Genomic DNA, 24,620 nt, shown 5'->3' with positions numbered 1-24,620 from the left:
TTTACGCAAAATGGAGGCAGCGCACAGCAGACGAGCCAAAGGATAACATTGTCCTACTGCCACACAGAAAGTCCTGTTGTGTCGTGTCGTAAGGGGGCGGTGGCGGGGGCGGGGGCCATACAAAGTCCTGAAAGTCCTAAGCCATTAAAGCATATTAGTTTTCCCCGCTGCCATATTGTGTGTGTGTGTGTGTGTGTGTGTGTGTATCTCTGTATCTGTGTGTGTGTCTCCTACGTATTTATTTTGGGGGCATTTTCGTTTACGCCCGACTGCACAATAAAAGTTTTTAAAAAGGGATTTGACATTGTTGTTCCCAGATATTGTTTCTGTCGTTTGTTGTTGTTGTTCTTCTCTCGTAGTTGACGCCATTTTGGATTTGCATTGCTCTTTGGTGTTTTCGCCTCTCTCTTCTCTGCTCTTCCTTTGTTGCTTTGCTGGCTGATTGCCCAGCAGTTGCTTGGCTTTTTTCCGTTTTTACGACACAAAACCGTTTTGCATGCAACAGTTTTGTTCACGCTAAGCGGCTCACAGCGCGTATACGCAATATTCGGTAGACGGCTTTTTGTACTAAATCAGTTTAAATGGCATGCAAAAGCGAAGCAAGGGGATTGCGGATTGTTGGAGCAGAATTTTAGAGCAGCAAAAGTGTGAAAATGGAAGGAACTACTCAAACGGATAGGAATTTAATTTTTTATGAATTTTTTAGGCCTGCTTTTCGTTTCATTTAAGCTCTAGTACCTCCAACTCTTTCTGCTATGGGTAGATTTATTCTCCAACCCTTCATTATACACCTACCCCTTCCCCCTCCATCAACCCCCTTCACACACATCCTTCTCCCCCCCCTTGACACACACGGGACATTGCCCCCCAGCTAAATAAGCAATCGGTTCGTGCCCCCCAAATATTTCTGAGCCATTGAATCTTAATTAACTAATTAAAATTTGCTTATTTGGCAGGGCTTTTATCCTTTCATCACCCAATTTTAATAAGCAATTAGGGCAGCATCCCACAATTTGACAAAGAAAACACGCAAGAAACAACAAAACAACAAAAGTGCAAAGAGTGTAAAAGGAGAAAACGCCAACGTCGAAAGGAATGCAATTTATTTTGGTAATAAAAATGCATTTTTATTACAAAATCATAGCCAGGAAATCTAGCGCACGAAGCCAGGGGGATTTATGTGGCATTCATTATGCTGCTGCAGGTGGAGGCTCCAGCTTCCGCTCCTCCTCCCCCTCCTCCTCCCCCTCCTCCTCCCCCTCCTCCTCCTCCTCCTGCTCCTCCTCCCCCTCCTCCTCCTCCTGCTCTGCCTTTTTCACAATGCAGATACATATCTTTATACACTGCAAAAGAAAAGGCAAAAGAGTTGCTTCTTCATCCATTTTTCCATTTATCCCAATTTCCCCAATTATTTTGTACAGAAAATTTTCATCAAACCATTGGATGTTTTCTCACTCTTTTTTCCCAGTGTACATCGGGAGGCGCCTTGTTTTGCCAGCCAAAAAATTTGTATTAAGCTATTTGCATTTGGTTTTTACTCGTTTTTCCCCACATTCCCATTGGTTTGTGTGTGTATCTGTATCTGTGTGTGTGTTTGCTCCACAGTATCTGTATCTGTGGCTGTGGCTGTGGCTGCTGGTGCACCTGCAACAACGCATCGCAGCGTGGGCCACCGAAAATTTATGTATAAAATATAGAGCGCCAATAAATGCGATAAACTGACCCGCGGGCGGCTTTACCTTTGCCCTCCTCCTCTTTTTTTCCCCACGTTTTTATCCATGGGCTATAGGCATCCATCTGCAGTTGTTGTTCTTCTTCTTTTTTTTGGGGCCGGTCTGCTGTTTGCATTTAATCCCCATGACCCATAATAATTTGTGCAAATTTATTTGCCAGTGCTTAGTGATGGAACAGTGGAAGGGAGGGGGGGATAGAGGGGGGGCTTCCATCTGGCGTCTGCCAGATATCGTGTAAATAAAACAAATTGCCATAAATAACCCTGCTGGCTGCCATAAATCTCGGTTAAATGGACATTTTTGCATCTTCAAATCGTTGTCGAGTGCCCGGCAAGAGACACACGACACAGGATACAGGATACAGGCCACTGGACACTCGACAGCAAAAGAAAAAGAAAAAAAACAAAGCCAGAAATACGGGTATACTCTCTGCTGGTACTTGAAACAAATCAGCAGAATGATAAAATGCCTCTAGACAGCCCAGGGACATGAATGGGGTGGACTGGCCTCCAGTCTCCAGCCAAGGTCGTATCTTTCAGATACAAAGATACAAAGAGCTGTTTGCATCAGATTTGGGCTAAAGTTTTTCCTCAAGAAGAAGTTCCTTTTTCTGGGGGAAAGTATAGTTTTTTTTTTTTCAAAAGTTGAGTATCTTTAAGGTGTATTTCAACTACCATCTCTAGAGCTCTAATGGGTGTTGCAACGACTTACTTAAGCTTACTTCTACTTGCATTTACGAGCAGTTCTTTCCCCTATCGTACACCCATGTAATCTCCCTAATCTCAAGCGTTTATATTTCGCCATTTAAGCCCCGACTCAGTTCCTGCCATAACATATCGATACGCACATTGAATGCACTTAACAATCAAATTCGAATTCCGAATCATATTTTAAACAAATCGGATTTGGTTAACGTTCTAAACCCCATCACCCCTCACCCCGCCCGCAAGCCGGCTTCCATTGCCGTAACGTTATACGAATTCAATTTGAAAATAATAAAAATATCTATTCAACTCAGTCGCAGTGGCAGTCGAAGACCCTATATTGCTTCTTGCCACACCACCGCCCCCCACCCGAAACACGAAGCCTGTTGACTATGATTCCTGATTATGATTATGACTTCAGCCAACAAGGACCTCACGGAGGGGGTTGGCGGCAGGGGCTGGGGTACGAGACAGCAGCACCTCGTACTGGTTGTGTTTTGATGTCATTACCAGACATTGAACCGCATTAAACTATGCATAAATACACATTGCGACGACGACGACGTTGTCGACACATATGGCCCGGCCCCTTTCCGCAAAAGGAACTCTGTGGCTGCTCCTCGACGACGCTGGGCAAATGCAATTTGATGCAGACATTACGACTACATGACGATTTTATCATCGAGTGTAGTGCACAGACATAAACATATATCTACATATGGCTTACGGAATACGGATACGCGGTACGCCGGCACTCCCCGGCCACTCCACGGGACTCGACTCCTACTCAGCTTTCAGTTCTCTGGCGCATATAGTATAACATTATTGCATACGCAAATACACACGCACTGCTGCACACACACACGCAGGCAGACACACACACACACACAGATACATATGCATCCGTAGATAGTAGAAAGAATCTTGCACTCGCCGCGCTTCGATGATGCTCTTAAATATTTGCATAAAAAACTACGGAATATGGTAAATGGTCTAGAAGTTTTTGTGCCCCGCCCACTCCCCCCTCCTCCCTCGTAAGGCTCCTCCTTGGTACACTCGTACTTCTGCTGCCATTAACCGCAACAGCAGCAGCGATAATAATAACATACACGCTCCATAATCAACACATACTTAACGTCCTGCCGCCGCCAACGATTCTGGCCAGGATTCACTCGTTTTCGCACTCGCACTTTGGGCAACATCTCCCACAGAGATTTTGAGTGCAGTTTTGCCGCTGAGTGCAGTTTTTGGCTAAGGACCAAATGCAAAAAGATAGTTACAGCGAGCACAAGAATCTCTAGAGATGGCTCTTTGGGGAAATGAGACATAAGGACATAAAGAGAGGGGAGCCAGAATGATGTTTCTTCTACTAGAATTTAGATTTCTTGTTTAAAAATGTTCGAATATTGCAGGAGAAAAAGTACTCGTCGTCTCATGAAGTGCGTAAAATTAACATTGAAACCAGAGAGAACGAAAATCAAAGCAATTCTGTTTCCTTAGGAAAATAAATCAAATACCTAAATTTTACTCCCATCGAATCGCATTTTGTATGTTTTATACTTTGAAATAATCTTTAGAAAACATTCAGATCACTCCTTCTCGAAATAATCACTCGAAGAATTACAATCGACTGCTGATCAGATCCCATTGATCGCCCTTTCGACCTGTGGGCCTTTAAGGATTGTTTCCACCCTTGGACCGATAGTAAGCCGATCTCAAGATATACACTCTAGCTATTTTTACTGAAGATTCCACTGACCTACCGAGGTTCATTGTGTATTGGTTTTATTTAGTAAAAATATGCGTTTTATGTACAGTTTTTGATGCCTAAACATGGTTTTGATCACCTTTATTTATAGATATATCCCTCATTTCCACTCTATATATAAGTTCCTCATAGCCCACGATTAGTGTTCATTTGTGAACCACTACCACTTTCTATAGACTCTCCATTGACTAAGAAATTTAATAACACACTCATCGAATAGTATTTGTAATATTTGTGCCACTAAAACAATTGAAATTCAAACTGACAATTGAGTGCCAGAATTTGATTTGTTTTCGAGTGGGAGGGCGAGTGCGAGTGCGAGAGCGAAAGAGCACTTCATTTCAGCAATCAACGCATGCAAATTGGAGGAGAAGCATATTTCATTTCAATAAAGAATAAACAATTTGCAGCAGCCATCATCTACTATAGTAATACAAATACGAGCCATCAATAACGAGAAGCGACTTGACCCGTGCTGCTGCTGCTGCTGCTGGGGACACGACCGAGTGGTCTGAGCAGGGAGCAGGGATCCCGGACCACTCGAGGAGCCAAGGCTAAAACAATTGATTATTGTGTGTCATAAGCACACAATTTCCACTCGGGATAGAATAATACGAGGAGCAGCAGGAGCAGGAGGAGGAGGAGTGGGAGGAGGAGGATGCGGAGGTCTATTCAAGTAGAAATGAGAAGAAAATGTACCATCAAAATGCTGGCCCAAGCCGAAACCCAACTGTCAATTGCATTCGCCTTCTGTCTGCGCGACGCACAAAAGCAAATTTAAATGTTAATCAAATGCCGCAACAGAAAAATCCAACAAAAGTACTGATGGTACTGGTGGAAAAAAAAACCCAGAACCCAGAAAAAGATGAATGGAAATAAAAGAATTGAAGGAAAATTTCGCATGCATGCACATGAAAATGAGTTTGATATGGGATGTGGCATTGGGCAGATGAGGACCTCGATCGGGTTCGGGTTGGGGTTCGGGATCGGGATGGGTTTCGGGGGGGGGCGGTCGTTCACAAATGTAATTGACAGTTCAAGTGACAAGGGGGCGGGGCGGTGCGGTGCGGCTGCGGCGGCGGCGGCAAGGTAAAGGCTAAAGGAAATTCACAATAAAAAATTGAAAGCCCGAGTGGAGAGAATAAACATTTCGCGGCTCACCTTTCAAAATGCAAAATGCTCGCTGCAAACAATTTTTAATTAAAAAATAAAAGAGAGAAAAGCGTGAAAGGTGTGGCAAAAATGGCATCAATTTTTGTTGTTGTTGCTTGTTCGATTGTTGTGTTGCATTTAAAATTAATGTCAGTTTTCAGCAATTTTTCAATAAGTTTTTTTCGTGCTGCTGCCGCCATCTATTCCGCCGGATAGCCACAACCGCCATATGTTTCAGCTTCGTTGAACCTTTGAACACACACAGTATTTGAAGAGTGGTTTTTGTGCGGTTAAATCGTCGTAATAAGAGGCAAAGCGAGTAGCAGCAGCCTTGTGGTGGCTTTGATGGAGGTTGATGGAGGGTGTGGCTGATGGTCAAAGTCCGTAATTGAGAGTAGATCGAAACCCATAGCCCCCAGAGCACTAGAAGGCAGCAAAAGATCTACCTTCTGAGATGGAAGAGGAGTCTCCGAGTCTTCCATTGGGACATATTTAAGAGCTAGACATTCATCCGGATCTTAGGAAGAGTTCACGGAGCACTCTGGTGAGTAAATCACCTTCCATCTGAGATGAAAGAGGAGTCTCCGAGTCTTCCATTGGACCTTAGGAATAGTTTACGGCACACAAAGGTAAGTTTACTCCCTTGCAATGGCAGCCTGGAGTGCCTGGCTCGATTCAGTGCTTCCTTGATGGCGATTGACTATTTGATAGTTCTCAAAGTCATCAAAGGAGTTCCCCCCACAGCTGGTGCCAGACTTTGAGACATCTTTGACGATTGTTTTAGCACAAAGTAATCCTTCAAGTACGCCTTTTTTCATGCCCTGCCACTGGCCTGTTCGAGTCCCACCTAAATCATTGTTAGCTCCATCATTATTTACAGTTTAATTGCAACAATTTCCTGATTTGATGGCCAGCCAAACTCCATCTCATGCGAGGTCATAAAAGCATTCGTGCCGCAGTGGCAGCAACAATGATGGTGCCCCTGCATCCAGAGGGAGAGAGAGAGAGAGAGAGGAGTGGCAATATGATGCCACAGTTTTTATGTGAGCACCGAAAAACAATCCACGGAACATGCAGGATGTGCTCTCCGGCCTCGCGCTTGCCACTTGCCACATGCCCCAGTGGCTAAGGCAGGGAGGACCATCATCATCGCTCAGACCAGTTGCCCGCCAGTCAAATCAATTGGCTGCAAATAAAAAAGCCAACAAACACATAAAGAGACCCGCCACACACATCCACATGGTCATGCACGTTTCCCGCTCCGCCGGAAGAGCGGGAAAGGACTCTACAAATACAAATAAATCGCAGCATTTCCGCAACGGTCATGCTCTCCCGCTTTTATGATTATTATATAAATTTTCCCTTGAAATGTCATAAAAAGCCAAAGCAAATAAAAAGCATCCATCGAGAGATGTGTGGTACACCTCCGGCCCCCTCTGCTGCTCCTTCCCCCTCTAGCAGCTTTGGCTCGGGGTTTTCCGTGTACTCTTCCACAGAGAGAGGGTGTATCCAAGAGGTATCTAATCTGTGAGGAGAGTAATCCTGATGTCGCCAGATCCTCTAGGGTATCTGAGGCTTCGTTTCGGCCACTATTCCGCCGTACATGTTATGTTTTTTCCCCTCCTGTTGATGATGGGAAAATGAAAATGCGCACGTCATTCGCTTTTCGTCAGCGAGGCGGAGTGAAGCACTCCCCCCAAAGAGGGGGAGTAGGTGAAGGGCCAGTGTTAGACACATGTCTCTCTCCCTATCTCTCTCCCTCTCTCTCTGGCCAATATTCAAATGCGGTTGGTTTGTCCGCCTCCTGGCCTCCTGGCCTCCTGGGCAGTGGGCCAACTTATTAAGTTGTTAAAACATGATTTGTGGCCTCTGCAGCCCGCAAAGGGGCGGCCCTGGGGCGGGGTGAAAACTGAAAATCCAAGTGTTGCTGCCCGTGTGCTTAGTAGATTTTTCTTCCAGCAGCTTATGAATTATGAAAGTTTTTCCTTTTTTTTTTTTTTGGTAGAGGGGGGATGTGTGTGTTGGCCACGCGTGTTGGCCATAAACGGCCCGCTTTATGGGCCGCAGAGCCAGGCAAATTGAAAGTGAAAAGTTAAGTTGCGTTGAATGGGGCCTGGGAGTGGGCCAGAAGAGCCCGCCTGAGAGCTGAGAGCGGTCCAGTGCTAAGCCTCATTGGGGCTGCGTTATGAGGCATGAAAACCAGGCCAAAATGCACGCACAGCCACAGGCCGAGAGCGAGTGGAAAGTGGAGTGAAAGTGGCACTGAAAGCCAGCCAATTATCCACTTTTGAAAGTCTACGCTAAATAAATCACTAAAGAAAATATGTGCTTTTCATATTAAATGCATAATCTTTTGTCGCCTGAAAATTGCTGCATGGAAAAACTAGCAGATTGATGAAAGGAAAATGTATAAAAATTTAAAAAAAAGAGAATTATTCTAAGTGGAAATTTATTGAAAAATGAGAAAAAACGGGGTGATAAAATTCTGGTTTAATATTAAAACATAAATCTGGGAATTGCAGCAAAGGAAAATGATAGAAAATAATAAAAAAAGGAGTCGCGGCACAAGGGACTCAACACTAGGATACCAATGATACCAGTGTTGATTAATAGTGTTGGATAGCCAGGTGTTTAAAGAGTCAAGCGACAGGATTGCATTCAAGCTTTAATGATTGTTGATGCGACTTCTATGAAGTCTTCGCCTACGGCTCGAAGGACCAAAAGTCTCTATAGTTCTGCCTTGACAGTGTCCTCGCATTGTGACTGTACTCCATGTACTCTATTTAAGTACACGGTAGCTTTTATTCCTAGAAAATCTCAACTCCTTTTTGTGTGTTTCCTTTGCGACACTCACAATACTAGGACTCTTTCGCTAGCACAGCTTGATTGGGCAATTTGTAAATTACTTTTAAATTTTTTACGCTCTCCGCTTCAGTCCGAGAAAGTCCTTCACTTTGTGGGGCACTTCCAATTCATTAGAGAGCCGCATGGCACCGAGAGAGCTTGGGGAAAATGTTAATGATTTCCGTAAACATGGCCAAACAAATAACGAGGCGACGGAAAGAGCGTTGATTTTTGTTTTTTATGGCTCACTTAAAACGAAACGGAAATAGTGAAGGAGTGGGGGTGTGGGGCTGTGAGTGTGGGAAGAAAGGCCACGAATGGCAGCAAAGTAAAAGGAGAGCCGGACCCGGACCCGGACCAGAACCAGAACCAGGACCAGGCGGACAGCCAGTTTTTAACGTGTTAATGCCAAGGCGGCGGCTAACAAGTAGACAAACAAAGCGGCAAAAAAAGGAGAAAGTAACACAGAAAAAGTGTCGGAAAATTGTATAGCAGGGGGTGTTACAGGGAAAGCAAGAAAGATGGAGGGAGAGAGAGTGAGAGTGGGAGATGACTCCGATGAAAAATGAAACGAAATGAAATCAACGCCAGTATTATTTGTCGTGTCTCTCTCTCCTAAGAGACAATCTCTCTCCTTGGACTTCCCTTTTTTTCTCTCCCTCAGAAAATTGCTTCTTGCTTTTTGCCTGCGGCATCTGCATCTGTATCTGTATCAGTGAGCATCTGTGTGTGTGTGTGTGTGTGTCTTTCCACAAATGAAATTTAATTGCAAAAATAATAAAAACAAAGATAGAACAATAACAACCAGAAGAACAACTTCATTTGCATTTGGGGGAACACGGAACACGAAAAAGTAAAATAAATATAAATATAAATGGGAATGGGGAGCAGTTTCTTTTCCCCGGTTTGCGGGATGCTCATAATGCGGCAGTGATTGGAATGTTCTTAGGGAGTGCGGGGGGAGGGTGGCTCTGATCAAAGAGAAAGGTCCTACCAATGAAACATATTTTTGAAGGATGGAAACATAGTGTGGAGGGCGGATCGAGAGTAGGAACATGGGTATGAGTCGAAAATCACCGCCGAAAGAAGAAAAGCAGGTGGTGTCTATATAAATATATATGTGTCCTGTACTCCCATCTGGTATTCCGGCTGAAACGGAGGTGAGAACGTAACTAGCATTGTGTGGATTCTCGCTTACAAGCTAAAGCCCTCCGAGAGCCGTGTGGATCGTGTGGATCGTGATAACAGCGCGAGGACGCTCTCAGAGCACTGTTAGAGCCCGCAGTAACAGGCTGTTAACTGAGAGTGTTAGCCGATAGCCATAACAGGCTGTTAACCTGGGGTGTTAACAGCGCTGTTCCAGCTGTTCCCCGGAACACTTAGGAAGAGGTCTTTGATGGTTTTTTTGGCGTTTATTGATTAATGAAAGGCTCAAGGAATGGTTTCTTACTCTTGGCATTGAGGTCTTCCCCGAAAACTACTTTAGACAAATAATTTTATTGTAATTGGAATGTGTTGTTAACATCGAAATAGCGTAGTAATAGTAATCCCCTCAAAGCATTGGCATGCTGTTAAAAAACTCATCATTTTGGGATGCCTTGAACCTCCAGAAGTTTGATCGGATAGGGATCTTGGGCACTTATGTCGTTGAATATCTCCCTATCTCCTATCTCCCTCCCTCCTCCTTGAACCAATCACTAAACGGTTTCATACGTTAGAGAAAAGCTTTGTTAAGACAAGTTTTGATTATAATTCAATCAAATTATAAATCTTTCGAATCCTCTGGTATTTTTCCGACATTTTGTAGTATCAATTGAGTAGACCTTTGTAAATTCTCCCTAACTGAAAGTCAAAGTGTGCTTGAAAATTCTCTATATTCAGGTGTTTTCCTACTTTTTCCAGCTCCAAAAACTTAAATCCGACGCAGTTGAAACTCTAACAGACTCCCTGAAAACCCCCAAAAACATGCACCTCAAATCGATGCCGTGCACATCCTTTATTGGCCATATCCTCAAACACCTAAGCCCCTCCACCCACCACCCCTCGCTTTTCATCGATCTGACCCACATCAAAATCCAATTCAATTAGAGTACTGATTAAATTTTAATTGGAAGGCCATTTAACATGGAAACCCAATGCACAAATATTGGAAAAATGCCCGATGGCATTTTTGGCATGTTCAGATTGTGGGCGTGGCGGGTGTCGGGGGGTGGGGTGGCGCAGCCAACACTCAACACTGAACACCGAACAACGAACACCCACGAACATTACGCATACGCCCGGTTAGCCAGCGAGTAATTTGGCTAAAGGCCAAAAAGTGCCCAAAACCGGCAAACGTAAAACATATTTTGAAAACAGTTTGGTAATAGCGGCCGTCGGTGGGGGGTGGGCTTGTGGGTGGCTCCGACTCTGGCCAGGTTCCTAACAAACGCAAACAATTTTCAAATTAGTAGATCGACCGCTCGAGCAGTCCCTGCCCCTGCCCCTGCCCCCCCGCCGCCGCCCGCGAACCGCAAAAATGCAATGCGTTTATAGACATTTATGGAATTTTTGTGCAAACAAATAGAGAGCGAAAAAGAGCGAGCGAGAGAGAGAGTGTGAGAGTGTGGAAAGCAGAATTGTGGAAAATTGCCAAGGAAAAAGTTTTCTAGTTTTTTTTGGTATATTTTTTTTTCGCTGAGTGAAAATAAAATGCTGGTTATAAAATTTGATGTCGATTGAAACGTTCGAAACGAAAAGCATATTTCCTTTATGGCTTTATTTTATTTACCTACTCTGTTGGATTCGGTTGCTCCTTCCTGGGGCCTGGATACTAGGTCCTAGGTCCTAGATCCTTGGATTTGCTGCACTTCCGCATTGCGCTCCAAGGGCATTATTCATTGTCTCTTGGAGGTCCTGCCTCGCTCGCGCTCTCTCTCTCTCCCTCTCTCACTCGCTCTTTGGGGGCCACTTGAGAGTGCAAGAGCAGATAATAATTCTTACATGTCGCTGGGAACTGCAATTCTTGGTTCTTGTCCTGCTGCACATCCTGCTCCACCCCCCATCCCCTTCCTCGTCCTGCCAGCCAGTCCTGGTCTTTTTGTGTGTGTGTATTTCTTGTGCTTTTGTCTTTTGTACTTGGCCGTCTTTTGTCTTTCACTTATGCATGTGCGTTGCCGTCTTCCGCTTTTCCACGATGTTTTCTCTGTCTCTGTCTCGGTCTGTCGGTGGGTGGGTGTTTTGGGTGGGATTTTATGACGCGTCAACCGAGCCTGTCCCAGCCATATGAGTCCCCAAGGCATTTGGCAAGCAGGACATCGGTGTGGGGCGTGGGGCGGGGGGCGGCGGGTTGGAAAGTTGCGCCAAGTTGGAGCACAGTCAAAGCTCAAGATGAAGCTGAAACAGCAACTGAAACTGAATCTGAATCCGAGGCTCCTCCAGACTTCAGGCTCCAGACTCGAGAGCTCGTTCTACGCTCTTCTAATACTTTGATAATCCCTGGCTCCAGTCGAACACAGAGTCACAGACGTGGAGGGGGGGTGGGGGGGGTGGCTGCCACAATAACTTTTGATATGGCACACCCAAAGACCCCCCTCTGCCATGGAGACAGCCATTCAACTTTGTTACTCGAGCTTTATCGTATGCTCGCTTGTGTGGGGGTCTCTCTGTGTCTCCATGTCCCCCTGTTTGTGTGTGTGTGTATAGCAAATTATATAAGCATGATAATATTGTATAACACATATTCTACTACGCACTAGCACCACCTCCCTTTGGTGTATTCGCCCTACACTTTGTCTAGTTTCAATTTCAATTTGATTTCTTGGCACTCGTGCCATCATTTTGATTTGCTTATTTGTCCAACTCTGACTCTGACTCCGACTCCGGCCTTTGGTTCTGCCTCCACCCCACCCCTGAAGGGGCAATCTCTTTGGGAAAGTTTTCAAATTGATCACAAAATGTTGGCTCTGTGTCTCTCGTTATCTGGCCACCGGGGATCGGATTGGAGCAATTGCTTGCTGTGCTCTAAGCATTGTTCTTGTTGGTTGCGCTTTAAATTTATGGGCATTTGGGTGCTTAAAGGTGGTCTGATGGCTGGTAGTCGACGGGGGAGCATACCCTGGAAACTGGGCAAGGGCTTCCCCTAAGGAGGATTACTCCTTATAGCTTCCCATTTTCCAGCTTGAAATAAAGAAAAGTCTTCTCTGCTAGTTGCCACCTCTGCCTGGCAGACCCCTCTCCCACACAGGGCATCCCTTCATTCCTGTTGCTGCTGCTGCTGTTGCAATTCAACCGCGCTGCGGCAGAGTGGGTGGAAAAACCGCAACAGGCGCTGCCAACCGCAAACGCTTTTTGTGCCTGGCCAACACTTTCAGCCTGCCACAGCAGCAGCAGCAGGACGTGCCACCAAAGGGAAAGGGAAAGAGAGACGGAAAAACGAGGCAGAAAAACGAGTCAGAAAGGAGGCGGCACAGCATAGGGCCAAAAGCCCAGCAGCAGTGGCACATAATTACAAATTGATAACAATTTCCACGTTAATCAGTTATGCCAGATATATATCTGTGTGTGTGTGTGTGTGCAGGACACGCAGGACTCCACACATGACCCCACAGCAGGCACTGTCCCGCTGTCCGGAAATGCACAATTTGTGCTTTATTTGTTAGAATCAATGGGCCCTAGATGAGCAAAATATATATATAAATGCAAATTCGTTGGAGATAAAATGTCTAAATGGCGACTGGCGGGGGACAAGGGGGGCCTGCAGAGAATGAACTGCGAAAGGGCGGATCAAATATTCATGGACTTGCCGGATTAAAATGAAATATTGGACAGAAAAGACCGAGTTTTTCGGTGGGGAGTATCCTGATAAAGAAACTACCAAAAACCCTCCTTAAGGGATAAAAACTATACATTTTCTACATTCAAATCGAATCTCCAATAGGAGCTACATTTTCTCCGCTGTATATGGGCACATTATTGGTATTTCTAGAATTTTATAGAATATATTTCCCTCGAAAATATATCTGCAAAGCCCTGCGATCCACTAAATCCTTTGTATTACATCTTACCCCCCGAAAACTAAGCTTTTACCGAGGTATCCCCAAGGAAAACAACTAAATCCTTGACCTACCAAAGCATATGAGCAGATCAAGAGCATCTAGGAGGGATATATATCACCCCAAAGAGTACAAATCGTATCTATAAACCCTGTCACACCTCCGTCCAAATCGCAAAGGTGTTATATCTACAATTTGGAAGCGTTTAAACAGCGATTAAATTTACAATATTTTTGAATCCAATTCAAACACACACACACACGTGCGTGTGCTCTATAGAGAGAGCGTTAGGTAGCCTCATTAGACAGGGCCCATAAATTTAATTGATAATACCGTTGACAGGCGTGCGGAGTGGTCGATATGATTAGTTCTGGACCCGTGGCCAGTAGACGGACCAAAGCCAAAGCCGAGCATCAATATTTGTTCATTTGCGGAGCTGCATATATTTATGCTTCCATTGAAAATGTTTGCCCATTAAACATTTGCCTTTGGACTTATAAATATTTTATCGCACTGCAGTTGGTAAATTTATGTTTAATGCGCTTGACTCATCCCCCTCCGCCCCCAACCCCCTTCAAGGGAGGGGTGGGCATATGCATATGAATGCCCCACTAGAAGCCCACTCAAATTATGCACAACGCAAGGAGAGAGCTGCTGCTCCTCCTCGTCCACCCAGAGGGAGATGTCGGTGGCTGTTGTATAACTTTACATGGACAATTATTTACAAGAGCGCAGTTAGAGAAACCAAACGGAAATACTTGCAAGGCCTACCTTTCAGCGGTATACCCTATGAGAAAGGAGTTGCCCTGCCAGAGTGCTCCAAATCATCATAGCCCCTCTTCGAAGGTAGCTTCCATCTCGGCGCCTAAGTGACACTAACAACTCGGGGTGGGTGAAGGAGCCCATGCCATGCCACAGAATCCCGGCTCCCTGCCTCAAGTTGGTGTTATGTTTTGGCTGCTGCCACTGCCTCTGCCTCAACTCCTGCTGAAGAGCAACTCAATCTAAATGCGGTACAATGACATCTAAAGTGTTTTTGGGCTAGCTTTTTTCCATGATGCCAACTTGTCAAGCCAGAAACCCCTCCCCCCCCCCCTCTTTCGCCCCCTCCTCAGTGTCTCTCCTTCTGACACTAGTTTTGCTTTCTTAGAAATGTGTCACGTAATTTCAATGTGGATGCTGGGATGCTGGGATGTCGGATGGGGGTAGAGTGTGTGTGTGTGTCCTAGACGATTGTATATGGCTGGCATTTAACTTAAATGTATGTGGAACATTTTGGCATTACGCAGAGGGCACTCCCCGTGTGTCTCTACCACTGGCACTTCCTCTCTTTCTCTTCTTCAGGCACTGGCTCTACCTCTGCGTCTCCTCCACTGGCTCTCACTCTGTGTCTCCTCCACTGGCTCTTCCTCTGTGTCTCCTCACATCAGAACACAACCCAGCACAAAATGTGTGTCAGTTGACATTCAAAGATCGTTAACACTCTCCACAAGGTGCTGAACGGAACACAGAACTAGGAGATGCTTGGCTATAGCCCCCAAGGATAACTTGTAACCCTTTGGCTTCCCCGCTCTGGGCACTGCTTAATGATTATTCTCTGCATGAAATAACTCAACAACAATCCCCATGTAAATGTTAAATACGACCCGCGCTGATTAAACCAATCGACCGCATTTGAGTCGAGCAGCAACGCGTGTGGCCAACAAATCAGCACTTTACGTTAATTACGATTTTTTACGCTGATATGGCATTTAAAATGTTTTACTTCTTGTATGAACGAGGGAGGTACGGCAGGGATTAATGAAATGCACGTCCGTTCGTTGTGCGGCGAGTAAAACTTTTGTTGCCACCGAACCACAGAGAGGACTGCATTCAGAGACGAACTTTCCTCTAAACGGATATCCCCCTTTGGCTATAAAAAAATGTCGTTCCAATTTGCTGTTTCATATGCAAATTAGTACAGTCAAAAAATAGAGTCCTTAGTGGTCCCTGGCATTAGTTTTTGCTTAACTAAAAAGCTCCCCTAAGCAGGGGGGCAACAACAGCTCCAGCATTAATTCCTGAAGGAAATAGAACTTTAGTCAAACCAAAAAAGCGATTGAAATACATGCGTGGCCCTTGTTAAAAGGTTAATCCTTGGCTTTTGGGTGGAAGTTTTCAATACAATTTGTTCCAACAAAAGATACACTTGAAAACGAAGATAGATACACCGATTAATGTATGTTCTATGGATACATTAATCTATAAAGATACTTTTCCAGCCTTAAGGACTCTTTTCTCTATAGATAATAGTCATCATATATTCGAAAGGGTATCCCAAGTTTCGTTCGCGTTTTCTTTCATTTCTTTGTTGGTTTTCGCACAGTTTACTTTTGCTATTTGTTACATTTCCAGTTTACATCAAAACTGCTGTTTAGGCCTGGCCTTCCCCTTCCCCTACCCCTACCCCCACCCCTACCCCTCTGTGTTCGTGTGTTTTCTCTTGGTTCCGCCTCTGGGCCGCCCACTCATCATTACATTTCATTAAGCCTGGCCGTACAGCTCCAGTCACAGTCGAGACTCACTCTCGGGCCTAGGCTGTGTCTCTATCTCCATCTGTATCTGTATCTGTGTCTCTATCTGTATCTGTGAGTGTGTCTGTGTCTAGTGGTGTTTCTGTTTCTGTTCCTGGTGCTTCTTTTGTGTTTATTAAACGCTTTTCGGGGCGCGTGTTCATTCAATTTGTTTCTCCTCGTTGCCGAATGTTATGTCTACAAACACAAAAGCAACAACTGTCGGCGAGTGGGGTTTTTTCGACTCAGAGAAAGAGAGAGAGAGAGAGAGCGAGAGAGTGTGCTTGGGAAAATCGTTTTTAATTGTTCTGTTTAAATAACAGATGGAGATGGAGAATGGAGAATGGAGCCAGGAGCTTGCCTCTCGTGGGCGTATACTTAATATGACGCATACGCCGCGTGTCCTGGGTGCTTTTGATGTCGTGTGACCGCGCCAGATGAAAGCCAAACTAGTTCGTCGTCAGCTCTTTTCAGAAATACTAAAAGGTGCGGCTCACTCAAATGAATATGAGAGGCGGGAATTCAATTGGAAATTGCTTTTAAATTTCACAGGACATATATTTATGGCATCCTTAATTGTATGGGTCTATACTTTTCAAACAAATAATGGTATTCCCTTTGCAATGGAATAGAAATTTCTTGGAAAGGATTTCCCGTTTTGACTTTGAGTTTAAAATATTTTTTAAAAACTAAATCTTTTTCTTGAAAATTCTGAAATATTTATTTGCAGACAATCGCCTCGAATCGCCTCCAATCTTTTGACCTTTTCTTGAGGCGAAGGCCAAGTTTTTCAGGCGTTTTATGAATTCCGTTGGCATAGGAAAAATTTATTGAAAATGCCTGCTGGCAGGACACGTAGCAAACGAAAACTGCCTGCAAACGCATTTTCTTCTGCCATTTTTGGTACGTGAGCTTACTGGGAAAAAAACTGTGTAATTAAAAAGAGAGAGAGAGCCAAAAGGGGGGTGCGGGGGGATCCTCGTGTGGATAAATTTAGACAGCTTCTGCCATTTGATATGATAAATCTACTTAATCCAATAAACAAACAGCGGGGGAGCGTTCCAAGGGCGATGCTGAGGCGATGCGTGCGTGCGCGCAGAGACCGAGGAAAAGTGCCAAGTTTTAATTGTGAAAGTTTAGCCAGGGAAAAGCTAGGATAGCAGTAGGATGTGCCCCTCCCCCCTACCAAGGCCCCGCCACACACATATAGAGACTCGAGCACACAGCAGGTGCGGCAAATTGCTGCCCGCACTGGGACATCGAAGGCCCGCATCCGACAAGCGACAACCGACAACCGACAAGCTTTGAATTCAAGTTGTTTCTCCCGGACTCCCTCTCTCTCTCTCTCTCTCTGTGCTCCAAGGATCCTTTTGCGCGTCCTGTTAGTCCTGCCTGCTGACTGTGCTGTCATTCTGCGTTACTTGTCATCAACTTCATGCGTTTTGACATTTTTATTAGTTGAATACTCCTTAGCAGCACGCTCCATTGCCTCGGGTCCCTATCCATCTATCGTGACGAGAACTGAGCCTGGCCTCCTGCCTGCTGCCTCCTGCCTCTTGCCTCTTGCCTGTGACATCTAATAAGTGTTTACTGCGTCATGAAGCTGCGGCACTGCTTTAAAGGCTGCTCTTTCTCACCCACTCTCTCTGTCTCTCCCGTCAAGTGCTTCCCAGGGTGTCCTTTTACAATTGTACCCCAGACAGCCAGGGCTAGTCGCTTGGCAGTCAATAAACATTGAAAGCGATTTGCTTTAAAATTCATCTTTGATTAATTGTTGATGGGGGGAAAACAGGGGCCAAAGCGGCTATGGCTTTGCTTTTCCCTGAGAGGGATTCCCATGATTTTGCTTTTCATTTACTTCAAAAACCCTTTACTCGATAATAAAACATAAACTAGGGAAAATATTGCCAAAGTTTAATTCAAAATGGAATCAAAAACATTTCTCAACCAAAATAAACCGATTAGTTATGGGTTCAAGGATTTCACAGAGCAGATGAAGGTGTTTGGAATTTCTGGCAGAAGGACAAAGAGATCAAGGACCATCTTTGAAAGAGAAGGCAAATCAAAAACATCGAAAATCAAATAAAGAAAAACAAATTGAATTTTTGGGGAGTCCCTTAAAATTTAATACAATTTTCGTTGGTGAATATAACACCAAAAAATTAAATTATTTTAATACAATTATTTGGAATTTGTTTTCTATTTAAACGCCTAAAAAAATTCTAGATATATTTACTCAACTTTCGATGTGAAACAAATACACAGGTAGGGGTGAAGAGAGGGGGAGGGAGGATTTAATTTATACAATTAAGCAATTTAATTAGTTAAGCAGCAAAAACGAACAATAAATACAACAGATGTTGAATATATATTCGCATTTAATGCAGCCGAGTGGCAAAACAAGTGCCACAGTGGAGGAAAAACAGGGTTTAACAATCAGCTAAAATATTTACTGTTTATTTGGCAGAAACCGAAAAACCAATTACGGAAACCGGCAAACAGAAGGGCTGCCAAAAAAGAGCAATGCAATAAACAATTTTGGACCAGATACATCACTTAAATATCTCGGAAATTCTCTACAATTCCCTATTCTTGCCCCGGAAGTGCAAATCATTCTACTGATGGCCTGAATAAATTCCAGAAATTATAACCAGCCAAAGAGCAAGCATATTTTCGCTTTAGCTTGAGGCAAAAACTTTGATCTGCGGCCCCGCACAATTTGTGACATCCTTTCAGAGCGAAATTCCACAACTTCAAAGAAGGGACATATTCAAAAGTGTCCGCAACAGCAACAGCAGCAGGCAAATGACTAGCCCGAAGGACCTGGACCTGGACCTGTACCTGGCTAATGCTAATAGAGTGTCACCAGAGAGGAAGGCCTTCAGTCATTCAGGATGGTCTGAAATTGCCAGCGATATTTATGACGGGAAAAATACCCAAAGTCATACAACAACCTCAATGTCCATTTGCTAAAGTTGCCATAAAAGAAAGTCCTGTCGTCCTGCCATCCTGCAGCCTCCTCTTGTTGCTGTTGATCCAGGAGAAAGTTTTAAGCATCTGGCGAGGGTCCAAATGGAGAAGCACAAGACAGCGGGACAGCGGGAAGGCGGGACGGCGATGCGAAACTTTTAAATGAAATTTTTGTGTTCAAGTTTTGTCAGGTAAGGCCACAGGTAGAGGCAGCCACGCAATGCGACAACAGCAGAGCCGGCTTAGGGTCAGTCGAGTCGAGCTACCAAAACCAAGGACCTGCCGCCGCCGCCGCCACCGCCACCACAACGGCGGTCACACCGCAGTCACACGCCAAGGCTGGGCCAACGCCGAGGCAAGGCTGAATGAAACGAGACAAAGTTGCAGCTGTATTGTCACGTAAAATGGTGACAGATTCCACCAACGCACCAACAGACGATGGCCCTGTCAGACCACCAGATCCAGGCAAATAACATTAAAACAACGAACAACAATGGAGAGCAGGAGGCAGCAGGAGGCAGCAGGAGGCAGGCATCATCACCATTACGGCTACTGCAGGTGGGAGTCGGAGTCAGAGTCGGAGTCAGAGTCAGAGTCAAAGCAGATCCTTGGGTTCCTTTTGGTCCTTTTTGTGCCTGGCCTGGACGTGAAGCAAAGTTTCATTCTGTGACTCTCCGACTTAATGGCAAGCAGCAATTGCTTCACACCCACAATTTTCCACCCATGGAGCTGCCATGGAATGAAATTAGCAACACATGCCGGACCCCAGGACCGCCAGGACCCCCAGGACGCCCAGGATGCCGACCCAAAATGAATGGCATTACGAGAGCGTGCCACCATTCTCTGAAATGTAAGCCCCTGCGTATGCCTTTAAAGTGATTATAAGAATTTCCTCTGCCCGTGCATATGAGAAATGTTCTTTGGGCGACCCTAATGCCTCGGTTGGAATTATGGCAGTCGGCGGCTGCTGCTGCTGCTGAAAGGATGCTGTTTCCCCTTTTGGGGGACTAAGAGCTAATGCGTTTTTAAATATGCTGCAGCGGATACGCGCCTCGGCGGGCATTAATTAACAGCCAAAAACTGCAGAGCATAGCATTTGCTGGTGGATATGTGCTTAAGGGTTTTCCCTTCCCCCCTCCTCCGCCCCACCAAATGACTTGCAGATTGCGGCAAAATTTCGGCTAAAGCGTGTGTTTTAAATGGTTAGATTCTCCAAGTTTTATGTTTATTTTAATGCGAAAAAGCCGGCCATTAAACCATGGAGACCATTTCGATGAAGCCCCTAGGAACGCAGGTCACTTGAGTTCGAGCGTGATTCCACTAGTGTTTTCCTGGAATGTGCTGAGCACTACTTAAAAATAAGGTACTTAAATGGTCTTTTATTGGGAAATTCCAACGAAAATATCAACTTTTATTCAAATCTGAGGAACTTAGAGAACATTAGGGGATTTTCAAGCATTCGCTTGTCATATTTATTCGGTTTATATTTCTTTGAAGTTCAGAAGAACAAAACCTTAAAGTAATCAATTGAATAAAATTTAAAAACTAATAAAAAAAAATACTATATTTTTTTAATATTTTTTTTACTAAGTTTCCCCTGCTTTTTCTATGTTTTTTTTTTGTACAAAAATTAAAATTTTACTAAAACTGAAATAAAATAATATTTCATGAATCTAAAAAAAGCCTAAGTCAAGCTATAGCAATTAATTTACTGATATTTAAAAGCTTGCAAAATTATTTCGTCTAAATTTATATATTTCATAGATTTATTTATAATCACATTTCAGATTTTACTGCTGACAAACCAACCAAAGACTGATTAAACTCAATGTAGCTCATTAAAAATAAATAAAATAAATTTAAATATATTGTACATGGAGGCAGAAAATTTGTTCACATTAAAGTTTAATTTCCAAGAACCACAAATACAAAAAAAAAATCACACATTTGTGGTGTCGAATGCCATTAAAATTCATACGAAAATTTGTCAAATCGCAAAAATACCTCAAAGAGCGAACAATGAAATATTTGCCAGTATTTTCATAATTTTCCTCACCAGGAAAAACCGCAAAACATCTAATAGAATTTTGGGGTCATAAATTAAGAGAAAATCTGGTGCACACATACCTGTTGCTCCACGAAAGTCCACGAGGCGTATGCTCAATATTTGCCTCGAATACACAGGAACAGGACACTATATAGATTAAACACACACACGGAGACAACACACGCGACACTTAATTCCTCTTTTAATTTCAATTTCTTGCACGCTTTCTTTCATGTATGTATTTTGTGTGTTTGCATTAGATACGTATATTTTCCCTTGTACGAGGCAGTAATCATGTAATAAGCCGCACTTGTAGCACACACACACACAGGCACACACACACAGGCACACAAAGCACTGCCACAAAATGGCTGTGGTTGTTGTAGGGTCAGATTTCCACTTGCTTTGGGTCCAAGAAAGGCAACAGCTTGAAATGCTATTAAAATATAATCTTCTGATAATCTGCACTTAATTTCATGCTTTGGCCGAAAGGACGAAAATAAAGCAGAGTATCCTGTCCACTCCTGGCCGTCAGCTGGTCCTTGTGTTGCGGTCTTTAGTGCTTCTTTCTTCGGCACTACAAAAATTATTGTTCTCTCACTTTGTTTCACCTTTTGTATGGGTTTTTTGTTCTTTACGTGTTTTTTGCTAGCTTTTGTGGAAAGTTTTACGCTTCGCTGATTTCGATTTTTAATGTTTTCCAAAGGAAAGCTCGCTCATGTGCGTGCGTGTTGATTTCCTTTTCTGCCGCTACCTTTTCATAGACTCTCGCTCAAATTTTTTCCTTTCTCTCGCTCTTCTCTGGGTTCGCCTTTCGTTTTAATCAAATTTCCACTTGATTGGAGTGACGACAATTTAGTTGATTTCCGGTCGCTGGAAAAAAAAGAAGACGAAAAAAGCCAAATAAATATATATCTATTGATGAAAAGATTGGGCTGAGGAATTTTCTTTGTAAAAAGCTAAAGTTTGCCCCAAAAAATATTTATATTGAACTTTCATTTGTTGTTGGTGGAAGAAGAGTTTTTTTTTTTGTGGCGCAAAGTTGTTGCAGTTTTTTCAAAAGCTTTTATTTTCTGGTTGGCGAAAAATCTAGTAAATGAGGACGGTTTTCCCCCCGCCCCGCCTCCATTTCCAGCTGATGGGCATTTCATTTCCTTTTTAATTTAATTCCCAGTTTTTTTTTTCTTTCGTTTCTTCCGCTTTTCGCATTTTACTTAATTTTCCTGCTTCCGCATTACGGTTATGGCTATGCCCACACACACATATTCTCTCTCTCTCTTTTCTCACTTGTGTCACATTTCGCTCTCTGGCGCGGCCTGGTCTGCTGATCCTCTTAACATCGAGTCCTTTCCACTTCTCATATTTTTCCCTTCATAAAATGCAACACTGCCGCATTAACGCACACACACACACACACACACACCCACACACACACACACACACGCTGCAAAAAGGAAAATGTTTTCCCATTTTCGTTGATTTCATTCCAAGTATTTTTCATCCTGCTGTCGCCTGTATGAAATTATAATTGTGTTCTCATCTCAAACCGCAGACAGTAAAACATTTAATTTCCTCTTTTTCGCCAGATAAAAGCCCAGAAAGAGAGGCAAAATGGTCGAGAGAGGGCGACAGAGAGAGCGAGGCTTGCTATAATTCCTTCCGGTTATTTTTGCCACCAAATGGCGTTTCGTGTTTCTAATGCCCCCCGCCCCTCCCCCGCAAAAGCCTATTTGCCAGCCATCCCCCCCCCCCCCCCATGTCGTTTTGGAAAAAAGAAGAAAATTATACAAAAATTAAATCACTTTTCACCCTCCTTTTCCTTGGCTTTTTTTTACATTTATGCTTCATTTATATTTGATGGTTTTTCCAGCAGCACAAAATGTTTAAGGAAAATGGTTTATTTGGGAAAATTATGACATGCACTTGTGCCTCTTTATGGCCTGGCATAACGTCCACGTAATGGGGGATTAAAGGCAATACTTTGTCAATTCGGGAAATTCCTAGACTTTCCCTGAAGTGCCTTTGAGTTTTCAAGACTATTTGATTGATGATTGGACTAAATGGAAATCAAAGACAAGCTTGGAATTCTTTGGAAAAACTGTTGCAATTAAATCCTAATTCTTTGCATTTAAAATCCTCCGCAAACCCCGTCTCCGTGCCCCCTAATCAGTGTTTAAACAGATAGTCCCTCTATTAGTCCCCCCATCAGCCCCACGCCCCCCCTCCACCACCCTCCATATCGCTAATTAGTTTCCCATGCTGGCCCATAATTCATTAGCTTTTTCAGAATCGCTGACATATTTCCGAGTGCCAAAGCGAGTGGGCTAATTAATTTAATTATATTAAAATACCTGAGAGCCATGCGGGTCACAGAGCACAGGGGGCTTACGGTGGGCTGGGCTGACAGGGGGGGGGAAGGGATGGATCGTAATGATAATAAAAATTCATCAACTGCCGTTTTTATGATTTCATTTTAAAGCCCAAAAACGTCCGCGAAGCCGAGGCCCGAGAGCTGCACAAACACAAAAATGTTCACAGTCTGCGGTTCTCATTTTCGAACGCATTTTAATGAGGTTTTCCACTGGGGGAGGGGGGAGGGACGAAAGGGGTGCCGCGACACAGACTGTATTAATTAAAAAAGGGTTTTCCATGAACTCTACTCCGCGGCTAAAATGTCAACCAAGCGTTGACCCAGAAAAGAAAAAAGAGGGCAAGCCAAAGCCGCGTTTAAGGCTTGCTTTAAAGGTCCTTCGAAGCGGCTGGAAATGTTACACGTATCCCTTTTCGGTGGCCCCAAGGCCTCAATTTCAATTTGTGCAGTGTGAGGGGAAAACGCTGGGGGCTTTAGGCTTTTCTTTGCTTTAATTTCCGCTTGAATGCAAAGCAAAAAAGGTCCGTTCTGCCTTCGCATGTTGACTTGTTCCTTGAGTCAGGACCAGAGCCAGGACCTATAACAATAACCGAAAACAAAAGGCAGAGTCCACAGACCCACACAGACACCCGCCATAACCTGGGGCCCCAATCTTTTGTGGCATCTTCGCCGCCAGACCAGAGAGAGGAAACCTTTTCAACTTGATTAATTTCCCACAATTTAAGTTGATGAGCGGCGTACGAAAATTTTCAACCGAAAACAAACAGAAACCCAGGCACAAGACTGTGGACCTTGGACCTTGGGCACAGGATATCCCGTCCAGATGGCTTTGTGTCGAGGGGCGGACGCTATCATCGATTTGATTTATATCTGGAGTTGGTTCCCCTGGGACTCGGCTGGCCAAACATCCAATTGGAAATGCAAAAGAAAGTCATTTCAAACTTCGATTCAAATCGATTTGCAAGTCCACAATTTTCGGCCATCAAAATATCTGACAAATTTCCTTGCCAGAGCACACAAAAATTATTCATCTCCGGAGCTGGAATCGACAACACATTGCTCATACGTCAGGTTGTCCAACAAACACATTGCTCATACGTCAGGTTGTCCAACAATATTCCAAACTAATTCCTCCGGCAATCTCCTTGCCTTCCCCCCGAAAGCCCAGTGGAAAAATACTGCCGGCCAGCCTGTTAAAGTTTCGTCTTCCTCACAAGCTTCCCCCTCAATGATTTATTGGCCAAAATGTTGCTTTTGCTTGGGCCCATCGGGTCTGTTTGTTTGTTTGTTTGTTTGTTTGTTTCGGCCACCAGCACTGGGCCAAAGGTAAAAGAACTTTGCCGAAATTTGAAATGTTGCCAATATGTTTTTCGACCGGGGAGACGGCATTTAGAGCAAAAACTATGCCAACTATTTGGCTACTGGAGACTGCGAACAGTGTGTGTT

The 24,620-nt window shown here is 44.1% G+C and overlaps 1 long non-coding RNA gene across 1 annotated transcript in view; it reads right to left on the bottom strand.

The window, feature by feature from the left end:
* Window positions 1-24,620, bottom strand: part of LOC117184015 (uncharacterized) — a 72,261-nt gene that overhangs the window by 47,066 nt on the left and 575 nt on the right. Inside the window, exon 2 of the long non-coding RNA XR_004469144.1 lies at window positions 20,884-21,676. This is a non-coding gene — a long non-coding RNA (uncharacterized lncRNA). The remainder of the gene's footprint in view (window positions 1-20,883; window positions 21,677-24,620) is intronic.

This window comes from Drosophila pseudoobscura, chromosome 4 (genome assembly GCF_009870125.1).
Source record: "Drosophila pseudoobscura strain MV-25-SWS-2005 chromosome 4, UCI_Dpse_MV25, whole genome shotgun sequence".
NCBI classification, from domain to species: Eukaryota; Metazoa; Arthropoda; class Insecta; order Diptera; family Drosophilidae; genus Drosophila; species Drosophila pseudoobscura.
This window is presented reverse-complemented; position numbering and strand designations above follow the sequence as displayed.